General features: G+C 47.8%; 1 non-coding gene across 1 annotated transcript; it reads left to right on the top strand.

Annotated features, from left to right (window-relative positions):
• Nucleotides 1–1,553: 1,553 nt before the first annotated feature.
• Trnag-ccc (transfer RNA glycine (anticodon CCC)) lies at nt 1,554–1,624 on the top strand. Its single transcript has one exon. It is a non-coding gene; the product is annotated as a tRNA-Gly (tRNA).
• The last annotated feature ends 5,252 nt before the right edge of the window (nt 1,625–6,876 follow it).

Raw genomic sequence — 6,876 nt, 5'->3', positions numbered from 1 at the left:
CCCCCTCAGTCCTCTTTTGTTTGCAATTTATATAGAAACGATGTGTTTGGCAATAATTGAGAACGAGCAAATACGAGGTTATAGCTTGGCAGCCACAGAAGTCAAGCTCCTGGCATATGCAGATGATATAGCCGTGTGTTGTACAAACAGAGAAAGTGTAACAGAAACGATACGCGTTGTGAAGCAGTATTGTGATGTGACGGGCAGTAAAGTGAACTGGGGTAAGTCCCTAGGTTTGTGGCACGGAGAGTGGTCTTCGGCCCCGGACAACTTTGCGAATGTGAGCTGGGTGAAAATCCCTACCAAGTATCTCGGTGTTCCCATGGACAGTTACAAACATAGCGAGGGATACTGGACGAACCAAATAAAAGAAACAAGAGAAAAAGCAGACAGGTGGAAAGGCATCAACCTGTCCATTTTCGCAAGGGCAACTGTATGTAATATGTTTTTCATTACGAAGTTGTGGTACGTCATGCAGGCGTTGTTTTGTTCAAGGGTAAACGTGCAAAGGTTGCACAGAGTGTTCGCCGTTTTTATCTGGGACTCCAACTGGGAAAGATGTAGCCGAACAAACCTGTTCAGGCGGGTGAAGGAAGGGGGGCTGGGCTTGGCGCATCTTTTTGTACGACAGCTTTTCAATAGATTTTTGTTTTTTCGTGATGTGCGCGATCCATTTCTGCGTACGGTATTACAGCTCAGGTTAAGAGCCGCTTTGCCGGCACTCATTCTTAGCACCAACAGTATGCCAGGAACGATTCGCGGCTATCTAAAAGAAGTTGTTGATAGTGTGCGCTTTCTTTCTGTGCGTTTTTCTTTCGATTATTTATCTGGCGTGAAAAGAAAGACGTTATATAGAGATGTATGCGATATTGTATTCCCAGTGCCATTGTACAGAGCGGTATACAGTGGAGGACCAGGACGGGATGTCCTTAAACGGGTGAAAAGAATGGAGGTGCCTACTGGGGTAAAAACATTCTTTTTTAGGCTACACTCAGGAACACTGTCAGTGAAAACATTCATGGAACAACGTGGCTTCCTTGTACCATGGGGCTCATATTGCTTGATCTGCAAGCAACCTGAAACCATAGATCATGTGTTCTTGCATTGCTGGGAAGGTGTCTACTTCTGGGACGTCCTAAAACGGACAATGAAGAAGGATTTTCCATTGAGTCCGCATGGGATAAGGTACCTAGCGATAAACAATGAGGACGGAGTTCCATACGATTTAATAATGCTCCAGGGCCTCCACTGTTTATGGCGGGCGAGGATGGCTGGGTACCATTGCGACCCAGACGCTAGGCCTGCACGCATTTATTTTCGAGAGAGTATGTCTCTCTTTATTGCAATAAAGAAAACACAAGATTGTGTACCCGATTGGCTGTCGAGGCTAGAACCTTTGACAGCTTTAAAAGAATTTTAGATAGACAACGCCAGTCCATGTAGGAAGGGTGGCTTTTCTGTTTTTTCAATATGTTTTGTAGTTATTTTTGTGCTATTGTTCTCTAGTGTGTGCTCTGTAAATTGTCAAAGACCGGCAATAAATAAAAAAAAAAGCGCCGCTGGTGTAGTGGTATCATGCAAGATTCCCATTCTTGCGTCCCGGGTTCGATTCCCGGGCGGCGCAGTCTTCTTTTTTCTTCGCCATGCTCATTTATTGTTCTTTTTCTTTCTTTATTATTGACACTCTTCTTATTATGAGCGATGTACCGACGCGCCGCTGGTGTAGTAGCTAAAATACGCAGAGCGTTCCTCGAGCACTATAGCGAACTATTTCGAAGAAGTAACGATGTCCCGGAAGAATTCGAACGCGAGTTCCTGGCCAACATGGCAAAACTAGATGACGTAGACCGTGAATATCTGGAAGAACCGATCAGCCAAAAAGAAGTTGAAGATGCCATTGAGGATTTAGCTCGGGGGAAGTCTCCTGGACCTGATGGGTTGGGAGCGGCTTTCTATAAGGCCTTCAGAAAAATGTGAGCCTCATTTTATTTTTGGTATTTAGTGAGGCGTATAGGCGAAAATATGCACCCCCGTCATTTGGGCGGTCGCATATAGTACTCATTCCCAAGACGGAAGACTAAAAAAATTGCTGTCAGTTGGGTCTTACCGCCCAATAGCGCTGACTAACGTTGATTATAAAATCTTTACTAAGATCTTGGCAAAGAGGTTACAGCGAGTGATAACACGAATTGTAGGACCGCATCGGACGTGCGGAATCAAAGGAAGATCAATCTACACAAATATTCACATTGCTAGAACCATTCTGGAATGCTGTGATGCGTGGGGTGAACATGTAGCATTGCTTCAACTTGATCTGCAAAAGGCGTTTGATCGTGTATCACATAACGTTCTTTTTTCAGTTCTTCAGTATGTACATGTTGGCTCGGTGCTCTTCGATGGAGTAAAGATGTGCTATGTTAATTGTACCGCTAACCTTATAATAAATAAGGAAGTAGGCGAGAGCTTTCACGTACGCTCAAGTGTGCGCCAGGGCTGCCCTTTAAGTCCTCTACTATTTGCGTTGTACCTCGAGCCATTCTGCAGAAAGATCCTTTATAACAAAAGTATTGTAGGTTTTCGTTTACAGTCAACGGAAGTAAAGCTGCTTACATACGCGGATGATATTGCTTTGTTTTGTAGCGATAAAGAAAGTGTCGCGACCGCGGTAAAGGACGCTTTATCTTTTTGTAAAATGACTGGTAGCGTGATACACTTTGATAAGTGTTTAGGGGTGTGGCATGGAACATGGCAAAGCACCCCACCCATCTTTTTGAATGTGAAGTGGACCGTTGCGCCGACAAAGTATCTCGGGGTGCCGCTTGAGCACTATAAAGAGGCGGGGCAATTCTGGGAAAATGAAACAATGAAGATGCAAGAAAAAGCAGTTAAATGGGGTGGTCGTAGTCTTTCGATGTTTGCCCGCGCGACGGTCTGCAACCTGTTTGCCGTTGCCAAAGTGTGCTATGTATTGCAAGCATTGTGTATTACTAGAGTTCACGTGCAACGTTTGCATCGGGTGCTGGCAGTGTACGTATGGGGATCCAATTGGGAGCGAACGAGTCGAACAAACTTATTTCGATCGGTCAAAACAGGGGGGCTTGGACTGGCGCATCTGTTCTTGAAGCAGATAGTGTGTCGTTTTGCCTTTTTAAGAGACCAAAAAGACCCTTTCCTGGTTAGAGTGATGCAACTGAGACTAGGTACGGCCCTTCCTGAATTCATTGTATCTAGCAGTGTTAACAGTGGCCCTATGAGTGGATATTTGAAAGAAGTGATATGGGCATTCCGGTTTCTGAAGGTGCGCTTCTCAATGGAGTACCTAAGCCACGTTCCCAAAAAAACGTCTCTATAAAGATCTAATTGACGTGGTATTGCCAGTGCCGCTGTATAGATCGATGTTCAGTGTGGGTAGTGAAAGAAACGTCCTAAAAAGGGTAAAACGTATGCCTGTCAGGCCATCGGCAAAGTCTTTCTTTTTTCAGCTGCATTCCAATACACTACCTGTAAAACCGTGGCTTCAGGAAAGAGGTATTTTTATCCCCTGGTCTGTGGATTGTTTACTATGCCACAAGGAAGAGACAATTGAACACGTATTCATGACTGTTGGGACGCCGTTTTCCACTGGGACGTCATGCAGCGAACTATAAAGAAAGACTTGCCCATAACACCCTATGGCATCCGTTTTCTCCCGACGGAAAATGAAGGAGGAGTGCCATACGACATGTTTATGCTATTAGGGTTGCACAGCCTGTGGCGCACCCGAATGGCTGTTAGACATGCTGACATAAATGTTCGAAGTACTCGTGAATATTTTATTGAAAGTGTCTGTTACATAAAAGAAGTGTTCGATGCGCAAAACGAAAAGCCAGAATGGATTCATTCTGCTTCCGGCCACCGAGCGTGACGGTTCGTGGGATCATGGCCTCTTCAAGGGCAGCGACAGCGGTCACTTTTGGCCGCGGTAACAGGACCAATGACAACGATAACGAATACCCGTTTATTCTGCCTCAACTGCCCCAAGGACGAGTGGCGATTAATACCGTGTTTTTGCACGGTGATGTGCGTGCCAGACCCTACAAGGTGGAGGATTTCAGGGACGCCCTGCTGCCGACAGGCTTGATGCCTGAGGTGCTATGCATAGGGGCGTACCAGATTAACCACGTCTGGGCGGTAACCCTCTAGGATGCGACAGCCACAAAACGACTGGTGGCACTGAAGGAACTGCAGATGAAGGGACGACGGTGCGTCATCGTCGACCCCCAGGACCAGCAGGTGAAGCTTAGGCTGCACTGGCTACTGTACGGCGTGGCCGACGAGGACATCCGGACGGCGTTCGCGGCTTTCGGAAAGGTGGAGGAGGTAAGCCGGGAGAGGTGGCGCGTCCAAGGCATGGGGGACAAGACGTCAACCACCAGGACCGTGCTGCTCAAGCTCAAGAGCGGTCTCAAAGTAGAGGACCTTCCTGATCAGGTCCGCGTCGGTGGAGAGCTCGCTTTGGTGGTCGTTCCCGGGCGGCCTATGCAGTGCTTGCGCTGCCAGGGCACTGGGCACGTCCGGCGAGAGTGTAAGGTGCCGCGCTGCTCCCGTTGCAGACGTTTTGGGCACGTCGAAGCCGACTGCGTGAAGACCTACGCTACAGCGACAGGCCCAGCAGTGAGTGAAGCGGCAGCCGAACAGCTGATGGACGCAGTCGAGGCTGAAGACGCCGCTAAAGGAGCCGGAGACCAAGTGCCGCCAGCGAAGACAAGTACCGTGAGAGTGCCGGAGGGCGCTGAAGCCAAGGTGGTCGAAGCTGCTGAGCAAGTGACTGGGCCGGCACGGGTCGACACGGAAGCTGCCCTTGCAAATGAAGGTGCAAGTGAAGGCGAAAGCGATGACGATGAATCAGAAATGGAACAGAGCGAGGCTGCCAACGACGGGGACCGGGCTGCTAGTCTCGGTGCAACCTTCAAGCGCCCCCGAGACGACGCCGGAGACCAGGACAACGCAGCATCCAGCACCGGGGACGTGCCGCCGACGAAAGCGCCTCTTGGGAGGCGTGCGGGTTTCAAACCCAAACCGAATGTTCCGCCCGAGAGAAGGCCTGGGGACAAAGCGCAGCACACTATCAACAACGCCGGGAAGCCGGGCGGCTCCGGAGGCGGCTAGCCGAAGGCTAGTCGTGAAAGGTATGCACCATGCTCCGGGCCTACCTCATTCTTTAGTACAGCATGGCTCCTGAACCAACACTGAGTATTGCCACACTAAACGTGAGAGGCTTGGCGACTAGCCGTAGGCAAAGTCAAGTCCTACGGTTGGTCACTGACCACGACATAGACATTTTAGCTGTCCAGGAGACCAAGGTAGACGGGGAGGAGGAGACCGGGAGCATGGTGCGGCGTTTCACGACTAGATATTATGCGGTCGTGAGCCACGCGGTAGGGACGTGCGCCGGATGCGTCCTGTTTGTTAAGAAGTTGCCAAACCTTGTAGTACAAAGTGTGTTTTCATGTCAATCCGGAAGGATCGTATTTTGCGATTTTGTTTTTTGTGAAGTTCAATTTCGAGTTATATGCATATATGCGCCAAATGGTGTAGAAGAACGTGCTTTATTTTTTTTCGAAACTTTTTCAGTTTATTAGCAGTGAAAAGTGCATGCTTTTGTTGGGGGATTTCAACTGTGTTTTGAGTGCTCGAGATAGATCCAATAATGCTGGTATCCGCGATAAAAGCAGTCATATATTGTCTAGGCTGATTAGCGAAAGTGAACTAGACGATGTATGTGAGAGACTTGAGGGGGAGCGGGAAGTGATGTTTACGCGATTTCAAGGGAGTAGCCATGCGCGGTTAGACCGCTTGTACATGTCACAGGACAAGATTCCAAAGTGCCACAGTTATTCTGTTGCACCTGTGTCGTTCTCAGATCACTGCTTGGTGATGTGTACCATAGGAATGAAGAAGAAGAGTCAATCTTTTAACTGGGACCAATGGAAAATGAATGCCTTACTACTAAAAGACGCGCCATTTGTAGACGCAATTCATGAGGCCGTTATGGAAGTAAGCGATGAATGAATTGAAACAATAGCAGAGAAATGGGAAGGGTTCAAACAGAAGGTAAAAATGAAAGCAATAGAAAGATCGAGCTGCTTAACGTTTGAGAGCGAAATGAAAGAACGAGACTTACGAAAGATACTTAATCAGCTGATAGCGCTGGAGTGCGAAGAGCCAGGGGCGTATAAGCAAGATATGCGAACCATCAAAGAAAAAATCGAACAGTTGGACAAAGAACGCTATCAAGGTGCGATTGTGCGCGCAAGAGCAAACGCATTAATAGCGGGGGAGACGCCCACCAAAAGGGCGCTTGGACTTGAAAAAGCTCATGGTCGACGTAATCATGTCGATAAGATCTCGTGGAATGGCACACTCGTCGACGATAATAAGAGCATAGGCCGAGCGTTTTTAGAGTATTACCAGTCACTGTTTGCATATCAAGAAGCCAATGTAGATGAGTTCAAAAGGGTCTTTCTCAGTCGCATGCCGCGATTAAGTGACGACACGAAGGACCTATTAGAAGGCAGTATAAGAGAACACGAAGTCGAAAAAGCAATACATGATTTGAACAATAGCAAATCACCCGGACCTGATGGTCTGAGCGCGTGTTTTTATAAAGCCTTCAAGAAAGAACTGTCGCCCCTGTTAACAGACCTGTTTAACGCTGCGTATGTGAACAAAGCTTTGCCGCCTTCTTTTGGTAAAGCGCATACCATCTTGATACCTAAGAGTGACAAAGCAGAGAAACTTAGGCTCGTGACATCTTATAGGCCGATATCTTTAACCAATGTCGACTATAAGATTTTCATGAAGGTTTTGGCAGCCAGACTTCAAAGCGTCATCAAA

Source organism: Dermacentor silvarum, chromosome 1 (assembly GCF_013339745.2).
Source record: "Dermacentor silvarum isolate Dsil-2018 chromosome 1, BIME_Dsil_1.4, whole genome shotgun sequence".
Classification (NCBI taxonomy): domain Eukaryota; kingdom Metazoa; phylum Arthropoda; class Arachnida; order Ixodida; family Ixodidae; genus Dermacentor; species Dermacentor silvarum.
The sequence above is the reverse complement of the archived record's forward strand: the minus strand, read 5'-3'. Positions and strand labels throughout refer to the sequence as shown.